The following is a 19,090-nucleotide window of genomic DNA, read 5'->3' as shown; positions in this document are numbered from 1 at the left end:
ATATCAGTGCCTTTGAGATTTTTGAGCTCACAGTACGCGCTCTCTTCTTAATGATGTTCCAACCTGTTGATTTTAGTAATCCTAAGGTTTGGGTGATGTCTCTTACTGTTTTATTCTTGTTTTTTTTTTAAGCCTCATTATGGCTTATTTGTCTTTCATTATCACAACACTGGTCCTAATGTTGAAAAATGGCAACCCCAGACTCCAAAGGTGATAAAAAGCTTAGAAGCAAGTCTAGCTCTTTTATACTTGCACAAATGAAGCAATTAAACATACCGGAGTACTCAAATATCTGTGAAGCCAAATGTCCTAAACATTACAGGGGCCTGAAATGAAGGGAATATATATAGATAGATACACACATACCTTGACTAAAATCTGGAATGTGCTCTTTAATTACATGTGAATTGTTGGATTACAAATTTAAAACTGGAGCATAGGGGGAAATAAAGGAAAAAAGTGTATTTGTCACAAATGTTATGGAGGGCACTACACACAAAAATGATAAACTTTTATCTGAAATGGTAGAAGATGATAAATCAGGTGAATTAATGAATTTGCTCAGTCCCAAGGCCAGTTTAGGTCACTGAATAAAGTTAAGCTACACACCCAACCCCAAATACTGTATGATTAACCTACAGATTGGCTGCATCAGAGTCTGGAATGGGGACAAAAATACCCCCGAGTGTAAAGCCCTGCAAAAGGTAGTGGGCACAACCCAGGACATTGCATGGAAATTCCTCCCCACCATCAAGAACATCTACAATGAAAGTTGCTGTCGGAGAGCAGCAGCAGCCATCATCAAGGATACACAACACCCAGCACAATGCTCCGTTCTGCCTGCTACCATCTGGAAAGAAATCTAAGTGCAACATGACTGACTGCTTCTCAGACTAGAGGCCTATGACTAGTGGTGTGCCTCAGGGATTGGTGCTGGGGCCATTTTTTCTTTAAATCAATGATCTGGATGATAGTGTGGTAAATTGGATCAGCAGTTTTGAGATACCATTAAGATTGGAGGCTTTGTGGACAGAGCTTGGAGAGGGATCTGAACAGCTAGAAAAATAGGCTGAAAAATGGCAGACAGAATTTAATGCAGACAGGTGTGAGCGGTTGCATTTTGGAAGGACATACACGGGAAATGGTAGAACAGAGGAATCTGGAAATACAGATACATAATTCCCTGAAAGTGGGTTGTAAAGAGAGCTTTTGGCATGTTGGCCTTCATAAATCAAAGTACTGAGTAAAGGAGTTAGAATGTTATGGTAAAGTTCTACAAGGCATTGTTGAAGCCAAATTTGGAATATTGTGTGCAGATTTTCTCATCTAACTACACTAAATATAAGAGTGCAGAGAAGATTAACTAGGATGTTGCCCAGACTTCAGGAACTGAGTTACAGGGAAAGGTTAAGACTTTATTCCCTAGAGCACAGAAGAATGAAAGATTTGAGAGAGGTATTTAAAATTATGAGGGGGATAAACAGAATAAATGTAGTTGAGTGAAAGGGGCAAAGTTTAGGGAGAACATGAGGGGGAATCTTCTTCACACAGAGAGTGGTGGAAATGTGGAATGAGCTGCCAGCTGAGGTAATGAATCTGGGATCAATTTTAACATTTATGAAGAACTTTGGCAGGTACAAGAATGGAAGAGGCATGGAGGGCTATGGACTGGGTGCAGGTCAGTGGGACTAGGCAAAAAAATATGGTTTGGCAAAGACTGGAAGGGCCAAAGTAGTTAGTTTGTGGGCTGAAATGTTCTATGGTTCTATGTTGTCAAAGAAAGCAAGTAATTTGCAACTGCAGATTCCCTCAATTTCACCGTCCTTCACTCCTTAATATTCTACTCTGCTTTGAAGCCATTGTCAGGGCTAAATTTAGCACCTGGATTTACAATACCATTTCTTTCAAACCTCCAAAGCACTATTTCTAAAAAGACTTAAATTTTCAAATTTAGATAGACAGCACAGTAACAGGTTTTGATGGGTGAGAGGAAACCGGAGAACTCAGAGGAAACTCATGCAAACATGGGGAGAGAGTACAAACTCCTTACAGAGTGCGCCAAATTCGAACCTGGTTCACTGGCGCTGTAAACATCGTGCTAACCACCAGGCTAAACTTGCCACCCAAAACTTGAGCTCGTGAAAAGGTTGACTGTTAATGTTCGGGACAAAACATCAGAATCGCTTTCCATTTAAAATTCTAGGAAAGAACAAAATAATTCTAATTTAGCTTGTAGAAAAAAAATCAAAATAAGCCTCGAGCATTGCACGAGAAAAATAATTCTCCCTCCCTTCAGAAGCCTTGTGGAGAGGACTGCAGAATGAAGCAGTTAATGCCATATCGATCAGTGGCTTGAAGGAGAACTGGATGAATATCTAATTAACAGGGTCGGTGATTAGAATGACAATTTAGAAAATGATTATTGACTTCTGTGTGGAACATGATGGTTCTTGAACAGCTGTGACTATGGAAAGGCTGCACCAGAGATGAAAATCACTCTCAAATCCAGAAGATAAAATGAAAGAGATCAGTGATTCAGAGTTTGCTTTTGAAAGGGAGGGACAATCATTGCCACATTTCTCACTATTATAGGAAGTGGCAATTAAGTTTATTAATAGAATTGGGTGGTGCAGTTAGCAAGGCAGCTAGCACAATGCTGTAACAGCGCCAGCGAACCCGATTTGTATCCAGCGCAGTCTATAAGGTGTTTTTGTACATTCTCGCCGTGTCTGCGTGGGTTTCCTCCTTTCGGGGGGTTGTAGGTCATTTGGTGAAATTGGGTGCCATGGGCTCATGGGCTGGGAAGGGCCTATTACCGTGCAATATATCTAAATTTAAAATGTCAAGGAGAGAAATTGGGGCAGATATCCATTCTCTTATATTCATGTGATAATATTTGACACAAGCAACTTCACAATAAATATCCAATTAAAAGCTGTAATTTTGTCTTAAGTTTCAACAACACACCAAATAGAAAATGCAAGATATCAGTTCATGGTTCCACCTCGAACAAGGCCGGTTAGGAGAAGGACAGCAAGTTATGAATTTAATTACGATTTCAAGCTGAAAAATAATTAACTCAACACAACAAATACATTTGGCAAGAATGTAATGAGGATAAAACTGCAATACCAATCTGTCCGGTGGTGTTTTACGTTGGAGAACACACAGAGGTCTTTGCCCAAGATGGCAGCACCCATGCATGCTTGGCGCCCACATTTGCACCAGGCTGCTGGAGACTGGCTCTTGGGAACCAGGTACCGGGATTGGGATACATGAGGTTGCCAATGGCGAGCAGGCCTCCTGAAGGGTCTTGGATGATGACAGCTTCCTAACTGTATTGGGGGTTCAGTTGAATCCCTGGAGCTCAGGTTCACTGCTGGGATAAATAAGAGGGCTTGCGGCTATGGAGATTATGGGAGCTCCACAATAATAGAAATAAAGGAAATGAATCCCTATCTGAAGTGGAAAAGTCTGCAGGGGTAAGAGGAAAGGCTGGAGAGTGGTAAGAAATGATAGCTTCTCCATGAAGCTGGCAGTGATGAACTAGACAATATCCTACTCTGCCATCATTTGACCTGTTGGAGAGAAAGTCCATTTAGTTACTCTATAGGTGATACAGGGGGAGGTTATTTTCCATCCAAGCTTGTTTTCCTGATGGAAGAATTCCTGATGTAATTATATCTCTAAATTCTGAAACTTGGTTCATTGCTTTGAAACTTCTTGGTCAGAAATATTATCGTGTTAGTAATCCAATCATGTCGTCTAGTCAGAATTTCAATTATTAAGTGTTTTCTCAGTTTTGCAGGAACTTTGGGACATTGAGTCATTTTAAAGATTTATCTTTGAGACCTTGATTGTTAATCATGCAACCTGCAAATAGTGGCAGCTGCGAATCAAACATGACCAGTCTGGTGAGTAAATACTGAAAACATGGAAGTCATTAACACATTTTGGAGCAACTTAAACTCTGGAAAATAGATTGGAGAGATTTAGTTTCCTAGATATATTTTGCCAAGATTAGTAATGGATTTAAAAATATATCACAAATGATGCAGCTGTTAGCAATACATTAATGATCTAGATGATGGGGTGGTGAATTGGATTAGTAAATATGCAGACGATACTAAGATAGGTGGAATAGTGGATAATGAAGAAGGTTTTCAAGGATTGCAGAGGGATTTGGGCTGCTTAGAAAAGTGGGCTGAAAAATGGCAGATGGAATTTAATGCTGATAAGTGTGAGGTGCTTCATTTTGGTAAGAAGAATCAGAATAGGACATACGTGGTAAATGGGAGAGCATTGAGGAATGCAGAAGAGCAGAAAGATTTAGGAGTAACGGTACATCGTTCCCTGAAGGTAGAAACTCACGTGAATAGGGTGGTGAAGAAGGCTTTTAGTATGCTGGCCTTTATCAATCATTGCATGGAATATAGGAGTTGGGAGGTGATGTTGAGATTGTATAAGACGTTGGTGCGGCCTCATTTGGAGTTCTGTGTGCAGTTCTGGTCGCCTAATTATAGGAAGGATATAAACAGAGTGGAGAGAGTGCAGAGACGGTTGACCAGAATGTTACCTGGGTTTAAGCATCTAGAGTATAGGGAGAGATTGGACAGATTAGGTCTTTATTCTTTGGAGCGTAGAAGGTTGAGAGGGGATTTGATAGAAGTATTTAAGATTATGAAAGGGATAGACAGAGTGGATGTGGATAGACTATTTCCGTTAAGAGGAGGAAAGATTAAAACAAGAGGACATGAGTTAAGAATTAAGGGGCAGAGGTTTAGAGGTAACATGAGGGGGAACTTCTTTACTCAGAGAGTGGTAGCCGTGTGGAATGATCTTCCGGGAGAAATAGTGGCGGCGGAGTCAATTGTATTATTTAAGAAAAGGTTGGACAGGTCTTTGGATGAGAAGAAGATGGAGGGTTATGGGCATTGTGCAGGGAGGTGGGACTAGAAAGGGGTGTTTGGTTTGGTGCCGTCTAGAAGGGCCTAATGGCCTGTTTCCATGCTGTAATTGTTATGTTATGTTATAATAAAATAAAAAACATTGGAAGAATATTCAACTTGTAGAATTACAGAAAGGAACAGATACCTTCCAAAATACAAGACCACAAAGAAAAACTAGATTTGATGACCTTGTGCAAAAATGTATTTGAATGGAAAAACATTTGTCCCCACATCCTAGCGTTGTTCTTGTAAATCCAAGACAAATGTTTTTCCACAAAGCCAAGAAATCTTGTATTTTCTTTGTGGTTCTATACTTTGGAAGGTTTCTGTTCCTTTCTCTAATTCTATATTAAATAGATCTTTGATAGCCCCACATAATGCTCCAATGATCTCTTATAATCTGCAACACATTGTTAATCATGGAGATTCAATGCAAGCCATTTGCTGCATTTGTTCCTAATTCATGGAAATAAATTGAAAGAAGGGGATGATTCTGGAAGCTCTTGTAGTGCACTGTGAGAGCAGCGAGCAAGCTCAAACTCAAAAGACTGTTCAACAGACTTTATTCCAGTAAAAGCCTGAACAACAGTTCATGCCTTGGTGACTCCCTGTGTGACTGGCTCAGGTTTATATTCAGGTCAGCAGAATGACAGCCAGCCAGGTGGAGTCAGCCCCTGACTGAGGTGGTCTTCCTGAAGGTACAGACATCGCCCCCTGCAGTAGGCTGGTGGTCATATCATCACAGCGCTATATTGGCTGAATGAATACAAACCCAGTATTGTTGGCTTTTCACAATGGGAGAGGAAACAGAAGCTGCTAACATTCTAAGGATTATTTGTGGGGGGCGGGGGGGGGGGTTCACCACTTATTCTGAAAGGAATGAGCATCGGACACGCTTGTTGTTTCAGTTGGACCAGCTGTTTGTCGAACAAGATTGACCTTAAATTCCTGTAATGCAAATATCAGGCTTGGGGTGTAACTTCTGTGCATGTGCAACACTGTTACAGCACCGGCGATCGGGACCAGGATTCGAATCCCGCACTGTCTGTAAGGTGTTTGTATGCACTTCCTGTGTCTGCATGAGTTTTCTCCTGGAGCTCCCATCATTCAAAACGTACCAGGGAGTTGCAAGTCAATTGGGTGAAATTAGGCTGAATGGCCTGTTATTGTGCTGTATGTCTAAAATTTAAAATAAAAAAATCAGGAAGTTTAATAAACTCAGACCAAAAAAAGGCAATAATGTATTCAACAAAAATAAGTGCTGTCTGTATCTTCTCTGTAAATATAAATCAGTTTCACAAATTAATCTTCCTAAATATTAAATGACTGTGGTGTTATAAAATAAGCCCTGCTATTCAATAGTAGTTTTAGAATGGTTATTTCATTAGGCTGTCTGACTTTCTTTAATGAGAATGGACTTGCTTTGCCCAACATCTATGTTAACATTATCCAGGAATGAACCATACTCTGCTTTGTCCTCTGGACTGGTTCCTTGAGGTAATTTACATGTGCAGTCCATCTGAAGTTACACTGAATTAGGCATTAAAAATGAATGATACATTTCTTTAATGTGCTTAAACTATCGCCGAGTATAATGGCCAGAATCTGGTTTGAATCAGAATGTGGGCATTTACACCTCAAATCAAGCAGTAGAAGGTGACCTCTGTAGTTCCTGAAGACTAGGCACAACTCCTGACACTTACCTGCTCAGCAATCATAGAAGGTTGCGATCCATGAAAGACACACAAATTATGGCTCACCATGTGAGAGAGTGGGTCTGTTGGGGAGAGGGAGAACACCCCCAGAATCTTCCAAAGGGCTATTGAAGCCCTTATTTGTGAGATGGACAATGAGATTGGAGGTGGGTGGAGGAGGAGGGTTGGCACTTGCATACTTGGAGAATCACGTAAAAGACCTTTGATAAAAAATAGTCACTGATACATTCTAGATACAAGATTTGTAATTACAAAGACTGTTTTAATTCTCAGTCTCCTCAAAACAAAAATGTATGAGTTTGAATGTATTTAAATAAGATAAAAATTATCCTCATCATACAGAGAAGATATTCTGGGAAGGTGAGGGGGAGAGTAAAGGGGACACCCAGAAAGGACATGAGCAGAATTTGGAAATAAGTCCGATTACTTTGATGGGATTGCACTGTAGGCCCCTGAAGAGTCAGTGATATTCAGAGAAGCGAAGAAATCAGGAAATTGCAGATCTATAGTGGAAGGTTGTAAGAGGACATGATTTTTGACCACAAATATTTATTGGAACCGCTGAAATGCTGAGGGATGAGATGGGGCAGAATTTGTTAAATGGATTCAGAAAAGTTTTTTTTTTAAAAGCAATAGAGATGGCCTTGATATTGAAAGATTACACTTGACCTTTTCAGAAATAAATTTGGTTAAGGTGCTGATGTGTCAGGGTGGGAACACTTTGGGACCAGTGATCATAATTCTATTAGTTTCAAGAAACTTGTGGGCTGGTACACAAGTTTGTAGAGCGCTTCGAAAGAACCAAAGACTTGTTGATCCAAACCAAGGCTTTTATTAACTAAAAGACTGGAACATATCACAAGAAGGTCGACCAGACCAGAATGACCTGGTCTGGCTAGGAGCAATCCTTTAAGATGTGCCAGTAGGTGTGGCTATGCTCTCAGCCAATCACAATTACCCTACACTACAATATGTACATATACACATTGGTGATAGAATCTGTACTATCACATTTACCCCTTCTTTGAGAACGGACCCTGGGGTGGATGGAGCTTAGGGGCTGTACCGGTCAGGGGGCCTGACCGCCGTGGTGCCAGGATTGGGGTCACCGGAGTCGTGTCGCCTGTAGGCTCGCAGGGTGCAGCCACTGCTTTGCTCAATTCCCCTACGGTGTTGTCGACAGTCTGGCCTGAGCTGGTGGGGAGTTTCTGGTCCCTCTGTTCAAGTACATGACCTGGGGGAGAAGGAATTGGGGGAGGTTGGGTTAAAGACACTGCTGTGCCTGATCCGGCTTGGGATAGGTGCCTGATCCGGCTTGGGACAGGTGCCTGATCCGGCTTGGGACAGGTGCCTGATCCGGCTTGGGACAGGTGCCTGATCCGGCTTGGGACAGGTGCCTGATCCGGCTTGGGACAGGTGCCTGATCCGGCTTGGGACAGGTGCCTGATCCGGCTTGGGACAGGTGCCTGATCCGGCTTGGGACAGGTGCCTGATCCGGCTTGGGACAGGTGCCTGATCCGGCTTGGGACAGGTGCCTGATCCGGCTTGGGACAGGTGCCTGATCCGGCTTGGGACAGGTGCCTGATCCGGCTTGGGACAGGTGCCTGATCCGGCTTGGGACAGGTGCCTGATCCGGCTTGGGACAGGTGCCTGATCCGGCTTGGGACAGGTGCCTGATCCGGCTTGGGACAGGTGCCTGATCCGGCTTGGGACAGGTGCCTGATCCGGCTTGGGATAGGTGCCTGATCCGGCTTGGGATAGGTGCCTGATCCGGCTTGGGATAGGTGCCTTTCCGAGACTGTGTCCTCCCGCCCGTCCAGGTACTCAACATAGGCATAATGCAGGTTCGGATGGAGCAGAGTCACTTGGTCAACCAAGGGGTCGTTCTTTGAGTACTAGACGTGGCATCTGATTCGGATTTCCTCGGGAAAGAGAACATCCTTTCATGGGGGGTGGCATTGGTCATGGTGCATAGGAGGGACCAGAAATCTCCATAATGCGGATGGAGTGTAGGGCACTAGTGAGCACATCCTGCCAGCGAGAGGTGGGGAGACCTTTGAACCGGAGGGCAAGCGGAACCGCTTTCCAGACAGTGGCATTCTCTTTTGACTTTCCCATTACTGCGTGGGTTATAGCTAGTGGTCCTGCTTGAAGCAATACCACGCACCAGAAGGTACTGCCGCTCCTCTGCGCTCATAAACGAGGACCCCCAGTCATTGTGGATGTAACTGGGGTACCCGAAGATGCTGTGCAGGGCCTCTATGAATGTGGAGGCAGTCATGTCCGAGCAGGGCACAGCGAACGGGAAGCGGGAGTACTCGTCGAGGGCCGTAAGGATGTAGGTGTTATGGTTGGTCGACAGTAGGGGCCCCTTGAAGTCCACGCTGAGGCACTCAAAGGGGCGGGTGGCTTTGATGACGTGGGTGTTCTCCAGTCAGAGGAAGTGGGGCTTGCACTCAGCACACACTGGGCAGGCTCGGGTCATGGAACGAATCTCCTCGACCGTGTAGGGCAGGTTGCGAGCTTTGACAAAGTGTGCGAAACTAGTGACCCCTGGATGACAGAGCTCCTCGTGGAGTCTCTGCAGCCTGACCAGTTGTATGTTGGCGCATGTCACCCTGGAGAGCGCATCTGGCAGGTTGTTGAGTTTATCAGGCTGATACAGTTTGTCATAATTAAAAGGTGGAGAGCTTGATTCTCCACCTGGTGATTAAGTCATTCTTGATCTTGCCTCACTGGGTATTGCTAAACATGAAAGAGACCACGCACTGGTCGGTCAGCAGTGTAAAGCACCTGCCAGTGACATAGTGACTCTAAATGACGTACTGTTTTGACTATGGCCTGGGCCTCCTTCTCGACAGAGAAGTGTCGGCTCTCAGGACCCTGGCGGGTTTTGGAGAAGGCGGCTACCGGCAGGCCGGCCTGGTTCAGGGTGGCTGCCAGTGCAAAGTGGGACGCATCGCTCTCGACTTGTCAACGGGGTGCAGTGTTGCAGCAGCGATGTCCGATTTAATGCGGTCGAAAGCCGCTCTGGCTTCGGTTGACAGGGGGAAGAGGTGGTCTTGATGAGTGGCTGTGCCTTTTCGGCATAATGTGGAACCCATTGGGCATAGTAGAAGCAGTACGTCGTTGGAGACACTACTTCACTGTCAGGTGCTTTACACTGCTGACCGACCAATGCGTGGTCTCCTTCATGTTTAGCAATACCCAGCGAGGTAAGATCAAGAATGACAAAAATCGCCAGGTGGAGAATCGAGCTCTCCACCTTTAATTATGACATACTGTATTGGCCTGGTAAACTCAACAACCTGCCAGATGCACTCTCCAGGGTGACTTGCGCCAACATACAAATGGTCAGGCTGCAGAGACCCCACTAGGAGCTCTGTCATCCAGGGGTCACTAGTTTCGCACACTTTGTCAAAGCTCGCAACTTGCCCTACATGGTCGAGGAGATTCGTTCCAAGACCCGAGCCTGCCCGGCATGTGCTGAGTGCAAGCCCCACTTCTTCCGTCCGGAGAACTACCACGTCAAAGCCACCCGTCCCTTTGAGTGTCTCAACGTGGACTTCAAGGGGCCCCTACTGTTGACCAACTATAACACCTACATCCTTACAGCCATCGACGAGTACTCCCGCTTCCCGTTCGCTTTGCCCTGCTCGGACATGACTGCCTCCTCAGTCATAGAGGCCCTGCACAGCATCTTCAGGTACCCCAGTTACATCCACAGTGACAAGGGGTCCTTGTTTATGAGCGCAGAGGTGCGGCAGTACCTTCTGGTGCATGGTATTGCTTCAAGCAGGACCACCAGCTATAACCCACGCAGTAATGTGCAAGTTGAAAGAGAGAATGCCACCGTCTGGAAAGCAGTTACACTTGCCCTCCGGTCCAAAGGTCTCCCCATTTCTCGCTGGCAGGACGTGCTCACTAGTGCCCTACGCTCCATCCTATGCACCGCGACCAATGCCACCCTCCATGAAAGGATGTTCTCTTTCCCGAGGAAATCCGAAACAGAAACGACCATACCAGCGTGGATAACGGTTCCCGGTCCGGTCCTCTTACGATGCCACGTCTGGTACTCAAAGAACGACCCCTTGGTTGACCGAGTGATTCTGCTCCATGCGAACCTGCATTATGCCGATGTTGAGTACCTGAACGGGCGGGAGGACACAGTCTCAGTAAGGGATCTAGCCCAAGCCGGATCAGGCTCAGTAGTGCCTTTAACCCAACCTCCCCCTATTCCTTCTCCCCCAGTCGTGTGCTTGAACAGAGGGACCAGCAACTCCCCACCAGCTCAGGCCAGACTGTCAACAATGCCATTGGGGAATTGAGCGAAGCAGTGGCTGCACCCTACGAGCCTGCCAGCGACATGATTCCGGTGACCCCAATCCTGACACCACGGCGGTCATGCCGGATGGTCAGGCCCCCTGACCGGTACAGCCCCTAACCTCCATTCACCCCGGGGTCCATTCTCAAAGAAGGGGTAAATGTGATAGTACAGATTCTATCACCAATGTGTATATGTACAGATTGTAGTGTAGGATAATTGTGATTGGCTGAGAGCGTAGCCACACCTACTGGCACATCTTAAAGGATTGCTCCTAGCCAGACCAGGTCATTCTGGACTGGTCAACCTACTTGTGATATGCTCTAGTCTTTTAGTTAATAAAAGCCTTGGTTTGGAACAACAAGTCTTTGGTTCTTTCGATGCTCTCTACAATTTTATTAACTAAAAGACTGGAGCATATCACAAGTAGGTTGACCAGTCCAGAATGATCTGGTCTGGCTAGGAGCAATCCTTTAAGACCTGCCAGTAGGTGTGGCTACACTCTCAGCCAATCACAGTCATCCTACACGACCATCTGTACATATAAACATTTGTGATAGCATCTGTACTATCAAAGTTAAAATCCAGAATTGGGCAAGGCTAATTTTGATAGGATTAGACAGGAACTGCAAAGATTGATTGGGAGATGCTGTGAGGAGCAAAAGGGACATCTGACAAATAGGAAGCTTTATGAAAATAAGATGGGATTATTTCAGGGCTAACACATTCCTGCTAGAGAGAAGGACAAGGCTGGCCGGATGTGGGAACACTGGTTGAAGAGGGATGTTGATGTTCTTATAAGGAAAACAAAACCATGTGTCAAATATAAGTAGTTGGGATCAAGGCATTCTCTTGGAGTACAAAGGATAAAGGAGTACACTTAAGCAGGAAATTAGAAGGGAAAAAATGGGCTATGAGATATTCCTAGCAGACAATATAAAGGAGAATCTTAAAATAATCTACAAATATATTAATGGCAAAGAGGTAACCAGGAAGAGAGCAGGTTCCTGTCATCATCTGTGTGTGGAGCCATATGAAATAGCCAAAGTCTGAGATGAAAACTTACCTTCAGAATTTATTGTGGAGAAGGGAATGGAAGTCCATGAGTTCAAGAGGATGCAATCTTGAAATGCATCAAGGTAGATACATTTTGACCAAGTACATCTTAACACATTGGAGGAAACAAGGGAGGAGATTGCTGGGCCATCTACATCAGTGGTGGAAAATTTACTGGTTTGGGACTGATTTGGGATAGTCAGCATGACATTGTTCATGGGAGATCATAATTCACAAATGTGAGGTTTTTTGGAGGAAGGACCAAAAGGATGGTGAGGGCAGGGCAGTGGACATTGTTTAATTGGACTTCAGCAAGGCCTTTAACAAGCTAGGCTGGTCCATAAGGTTATAACACATGGGATCCAGGCAAGGTAGCAAATTAGATACAAAATTAATTGGCTTGCAGGAGGCAGAGGGTCATAGCAATGGGGTGCTTTACAGACTGGAGACTTGTAACCAGTAATGCTGTAGGGATGAGTGCTGGGTTATTGTTTGTTCATCATATATTAATGATTTGGAAGATAATGTAGGTGGCATGATTAGAAAAATTTCAGCTGATACCAAAATTGGTGGTATATTAACATAACATAACAATTACAGCACGGAAACAGGCCATTAGGCCCTTCTAGTCCGCACCGAACCAAACACCCCTTTCTAATCCCACCTCCCTGCACAATGCCCATAACCCTCCATCTTCTTCTCATCCATATACCTGTCCAACCTTTTCTTAAATAATACAATTGACTCCGCCGCCACTATTTCTCCCGGAAGATCATTCCACACAGCTACCACTCTCTGAGTAAAGAAGTTCCCCCTCATGTTACCTCAAAACCTCTGCCCCTTAATTCTTAACTCATGTCCTCTTGTTTTAAACTTTCCTCCTCTTAACGGAAATAGTCTATCCACATCCATTCTGTCTATCCCTTTCATAATCTTAAATACTTCTATCAAATCCCCTCTCAACCTTCTACGCTCCAAAGAATAAAGACCCAATCTGTCCAATCTCTCCCCATACTCCAGATGCTTAAACCCAGGCAACATTCTGGTCAACCTTCTCTGCACTCTCTCCACTCTGTTTATATCCTTCCTATAATTAGGCGACCAGAACTGCACACAGAACTCCAAATTAGGCCGCACCAACGTCTTATACAATCTCAATGTGAACAGTGAAAAAGGTTGTCCAAGGTTACAAAAGGATCAAGATCAGTGATTTTCAAACTTTTGTTTTCCACTCACTTTCATATTCCCTATGTCATATGTGCTCTGTGATTAGTAAGGGATTTCTTAAGATGGTGTGAGAGTGGGGGAAAAAGGTTGAGAATCACTGCTCTTGACCCAATTGTTACGGAAATATTTTGATTGAGAAAAATTGCTTTTGGCCCAATTCCTTTGGAGTTATGAAACCATGCACATAACGAGTCAATGAGGTACGATTTTTTCTTTCCACATACCACCTTAAGCAATCCCTTACTAATCATAGATAACCTATTGGCATAGGGAATACTTAAAGTGGTATGTGAATGGAAAGAAAAAGGTTGAGAACCACTGCTCTGGATCAACTGAGAAAGTAGACAAGGGAATTGCTGATGGAATTTAAACTCCAACGAATGCAAAGTGATAGATTCTGGGGAAATTGAACTGGGCCAGGACATGCAGTAAATGGCAGGACCTTGGGAATGTTAATGAATAACTTAGGTACACGTATATACTTCCCTGAGAGTTTCAAAACACAGGGAAATGGAGTGGTGAATGTGCCTGGTCTGCTTGCCTTCATTGTTCAAGGCACTATAGGAACAGAATCTGTTTGTTTGGCAGTATTTGTTCTCAGTTCTGGTCGCACACAATGGGAAGAATGTGATGAAGCTAGAAAGGGTCCAGAAAATGTTTGCAGTAATGTTACGTAGACAGGAGGGCTTCAGTTGTTAGGAGAGATTGGATGAGACTACTTTCCCTGAAATAAATGAAGTTATCAAATAATGAGGGACACAAATAGAGTAGTCACTATTTTTATTCCCAGGGTGGAGGAGTCTAAAACTGGGAAGGATAGTTGGAAGGAGAGAGGACAAATATTTAAAGGGGTTACAAGGGTGCAGATTAAATGGAATGAGTTGCCAGAGGCAGTTACAATTACATTTGGACAGTTGCATGGATAGGAAAGGTTGAGGGATAGGGTACAAACAGTCACATAAGCAATTGGATCAGCATTGACAGCTTTGGCTGAAGGGCCTTTTTACTGCTGTATAACTAAGAATTCTCACAGTGTTTCAGACTATTTAACTGTTCTTGATGTCTCACTCCACAAATTATAAAAATGACCTTCAATCATTTAAGTAAGGGCCATATCCAATTTGTGTCCAGATTTCTCCAAAGAAGTCCCTAGGTAATGGAATTTAGTATGCAATGGTTATCTAATATTACAAATGCAAAAAAAGTAATTTAACTCCGCCCAGACGGGTGCATTTTCCATCTCCCAGAGATTTTCCTTTGCAGAATTTGAATTAGAATTAAATGCTTGTATTATAAAGTTACCATTTTCTATTATTTTCAGAAATCTTCCTTTAAATTCAGATGTTGGCTCCAAAGCAATGCATTGTGCCTTACCTCTGACTTTGTAGAATCCTTTCTAATATTTCAGAGACATTTCAAACTGAAGCTGCCAAAGAGATGCACTGCAACTCTCCACCAGCCAAGTCATCCTTTTCAACCATTGTCAGGGTACATGCATGACATCACATTCAACCCTGAGATTCTCTTTCCTGCAGTTGAGGCAGAATTACCACTTACTGAAAGAGCAAAAGCAAAACTGTACTCCATGTACACAAATGATGAAATGTAAACACAATGACTGCAATATGTAGAGTCCCCCCCCCACCCAAAAAAAAGCTCAGAAGTAAGAGTCCTTAGAGTCCCTGTTTGAATTTGTTGTTGAGGAGTCTGATGGTGGAGGGGTAGCACAGCTGTTCCTGAACCTGGTGATGAGAGTCTTGTGCCACCAAGACCTCTTTCTTGATGATAGCAGTGAGAATAGAGTGTGTGCTGGGTGGCAGAAATACTTGATGAAGGCTGCTGCTCTCCTATGGCAGCGCTCCAGATTGATGCTCTTGGTGATGGGAAGAGTTTTGCCTGTGATGTCCTGGGTTGTGTTCACCAACTTTTTCAGCCAGTTAGCGCACTTTCTACCCCACCTCTGTAGAGGTTTTTCAGGATCCCTCAAGATCATCCCAAACCTCCACAAACTCATGAAGAAGTGGAAGGCCGACGTGCTTTCTTCATGATGCCATTAGTTTGTTGGGTCCAGGAAGGATCCTCCAGAATAGTGACTCCCAGGACTTAAATACGCTTGACCTCTCCACCTCATCCCCTAATAATCACTGTATAGCTAGAATTGGTAGGAGCAAATCTTCAAGGAAGAAATCTCTATCAATTGACCCGACAGAATGCAATGGGGTAATCACCAGAACAAATGCTTGTGTCTATAACCAGTGCTGGCTCAGAAAATATTTAATTTGAGAGGAATATCATTGTTATAATCAGACTCACTTATTATTCACAATCCAAATTGATTTGCAGGCTGTATGTTGTTCATGTTTACCACCCCACCCGCAACCCCCCCCCCCCCCCACCCCCCAACCATTCCCTGTCTCTCAGTATGTGAATGGTTAAATTTTCTGGTCTTGTTCAAATTGGCAGGATGTATCCTCAGAAATGGTGTTGCATTAATGACAGGACTTTTTTCCACACTTGTGGAAAAAAAATTATTGGGTCAAACCATCTCTTTTGTTCACTTATCTTTCTGTCCAGAAGCATTGCACAAAAGAGTTGGTGTGTAAATACAAAAATACAATTGCTTATAACATCGCAGCAGAGAAAATTGCCTTGAAAAAAAGCATTCCAATTAATCACCGAGTCAGACAGTTGTACAGCATTGAAACAGGTCATTCTGCCCATCATGTCCATACTGACCTTCAAACTAAATAATCTGAATGGTGTGGTCTTGGAATACAGTAAAACCCCTGGTATGTGGCACCCATGGAGATTGGTAGATGCCAGATTAAATGAATTTTCCAGTTGCATGATTGGTGAACCAACTGAAAGGGGGTGGCATTTTAAACTTTTGCTTTTTAAAAATCTATCTATCAATTTATTTATTTATTTAAAAACACATTTTCCACAATGTTTTCTTTGCCAGTTACTTGAATTCCAGATAATGTGGATTTTACTGTATTACACCAAGGAAATATTTCTTCTTGTTGATTCAAAGAATGGGACATAACAAAATGCAATTCTTCCACTGAAGTAAAAGTTTTAAACATCCAAACTCCAGAAGGATGTGTGGCAGATTGGTGCATTTAACAGAATACATTTTGTACACATTCTGAACCCTCAGAATTTCTTATTAATCCTGAGAAATGCAGGATTTACTTAAAATTTATGAAATTACCATTAAATAAAAAATCCAGCAAAAATATAAATTCACTGCTCAAATGAGCATCCATGCAGAAAATATAGTACAATAATCTTATAATCAAGAATTATTGGTTTATTCAATCTGCCAATCCATCCATTGCAACTTCACCCCCCAACCAGAAGAGCCATAGAAATGTGCATCAGTTATTGCCCTCTTCCATTAAAATCCAGCAATAATTGGGAATTTGACAATGGGCAAAACTGATTTGGCACAATGCCAAGAAAACCTCAGTGCTGTCTTATCATTAATTTCCGCATTAGCTCGAATTCTGCTCATGCACCAGGGTCAACAGATTAGTAAACATTCCATTTTTGAATATTTTTAAAACAAAGACATTATAGAAAAGATCGAATCCTGATATAATTGTGAGGCAAAAAGAATGATTCTAAGTACTGATATGCAGTAGTAAATGTATTTAACAGAAATTTCAGCCCCCTCTCATCATGCAAAATATAGCAATGTTCTCCCTTTAGTATTTTAATGGGGGAGTGGTCCAGGTACAAAATAATAGGTTCTTGCAGCTATGGTACTCATCCCACTTTACTGAAATACCTTAAATCTTTTGCAGCATGACCATGCATAAACTTCTGTAATCAATACACTTATCTTTCAGTTCACTAGTTCTATAAAATAAGAACCATTCAAATTAAACTCATGAATCAGGCCGCTGAATTAATCAGGGCAGATTTTTCAAGAGCATGACCAACTCTGAACTTTTATCTGCTTGAAGTGTATGTGCAGACACAAAATGTTACGTTCTTCATCCACCATTTTATGTCCTTTACATTTGACAAATAGAAAATCTTAGATTGGGAAGAGAAACATTGCTGTCATATGCAAGTGCATGCCAGCTATTCACCTCTAATGTACACAGACATATGAACCCCTGAATCTTTGTTAAGATGCCTATTAGAGTGAACACACCAATCTTAAAAAATCCTAACAGAGCCACATCTTAAAAAAATTGGGTTGACCCCAATAAAATGTATTGAAAAAGTGATCCTTAGAAGTTTGTCTACACCTACAGTTCAACAGACAAATGGGACAGAGTTAGAGAGGCGTGGGAGGTGATAGAAGTTAGGTGGGGAGAGAATGTATGGGAATGACGTGGGTATAGAATGAACTGTCACTCAAAATAAAGCAAATTAAATGAAAACAAAAGGTAGTCCACCAAGACAATCATGTACCTGGATTAAACCATTAACTATTTCATTCCAGAGCACAGAGTCAGTGCCTCTTTTCCATATTCTATTCTTATTGAAAGTTATTTCACCTTAATCAGGACCATTCTACCTTTGCCTCCAGTTCAAACTAATACTCTCCCTCAGGCGCTGGTCACCTGTTAGTGCATCAGCTTTGATCTACAGTCAGTTCCTTTTATTCCCTGCTGATGCCACCTAATCCAAAGTCCTATACCAAACTTCTCCCCTTCCCTATTTCTCTTGTAACCAGTGGATTTACCCCTTTTCTAATAGCTCTTCAACCTATCAACTTCTACTTGCATGACCTCTTCAATGCTATTTTCCTACACCTCAGAGCCATCTGCTGCCTGCCCCTTCACCACCCATACCTATTTTTCAGGAGTTAATTTATTGATACTTCAACTGAAAACTAACTTATTCAGACAAAAAGCCTGAAATGTTTCTCTCCACAAGTGCTCTCTAACCTCGTTTTTCCAACATTTTCTGTTTTTGTTTCTCATGTTCAGTCCACCAAACTTCACATCACTGCTCCTACACCCACATGCCTATTTCAGATGGGAGGTCTAATTGTTTAGAAGAGTTTCTGTCTTCAGACATCCAAAACCACAGAGAGAAAATTGTGCAACATTTTTTTTGGATTTGGACAGAAACTCAGTCAGGGAGCTGAAATCCTATAGACAGTAAAATACCCGTTACTCAGAATTAAAGCAATTGGCAACCTCAAGCAAGTGGGGGTAAAAAAAAGGAAAATAAAATAAGAAATAAAAATTTAAATAGAAGTTTATCATTGTAAAAGTTCTGAAGTTACACATCAATCTTTAGGGAAGTTGGAAGCAAATATTCAGCCAGCAGAGTGCCTGCCTCATAGCTGTTGTTTGAACAAAATGGGATCGCCTCGGATGGTTGATGCCACTCACCACTTCAATTACTCTTAAAGTGTCTCCTTATCCCTGCTTAGCACGAGCCTATCATTATTTGTATATTATTAAGTATATAATTAAGGTTGCATTTGTAAATTTTGGAGAGCATGGTTAGCGTAGCAATTACACAACGCTGTTACAGTGTAGGAATGGGGTCAAATTTAAATTTTAAGTTACAGGAATTACTTGGTTAAAGTGAACTTTACATAATTAAGGACTACAATGCTACACTTTCTACAACTTCTATTATACATCTAACCTACTCTTCCTGGTGAAGGATGCAATTCATACTTCCTAACCATTTACTTTCCTCTCGAAGGACCCTCTGTTTGAACCACCACAATCAGACATTCCCAGTTGTGTCAAGGCAGAGTTAGGATTAATGACTTGGATTTTGCAATCAATGCTCTCTATTGACCTGAGAGAACAGTCTACAATTTTTCATGAAAATCTCTA

At 42.7% G+C, this 19,090-nt stretch overlaps 1 long non-coding RNA gene across 16 annotated transcripts in view; it reads right to left on the bottom strand.

Moving 5' to 3' along the window:
* The window catches only part of LOC138759553 (uncharacterized), a 596,266-nt gene that overhangs the window by 299,161 nt on the left and 278,015 nt on the right, over positions 1 to 19,090 (bottom strand). The window lies entirely within an intron of this gene.

This window comes from Narcine bancroftii, chromosome 3 (genome assembly GCF_036971445.1).
Source record: "Narcine bancroftii isolate sNarBan1 chromosome 3, sNarBan1.hap1, whole genome shotgun sequence".
Lineage (NCBI taxonomy): Eukaryota > Metazoa > Chordata > Chondrichthyes > Torpediniformes > Narcinidae > Narcine > Narcine bancroftii.
The sequence above is the reverse complement of the archived record's forward strand: the minus strand, read 5'-3'. Positions and strand labels throughout refer to the sequence as shown.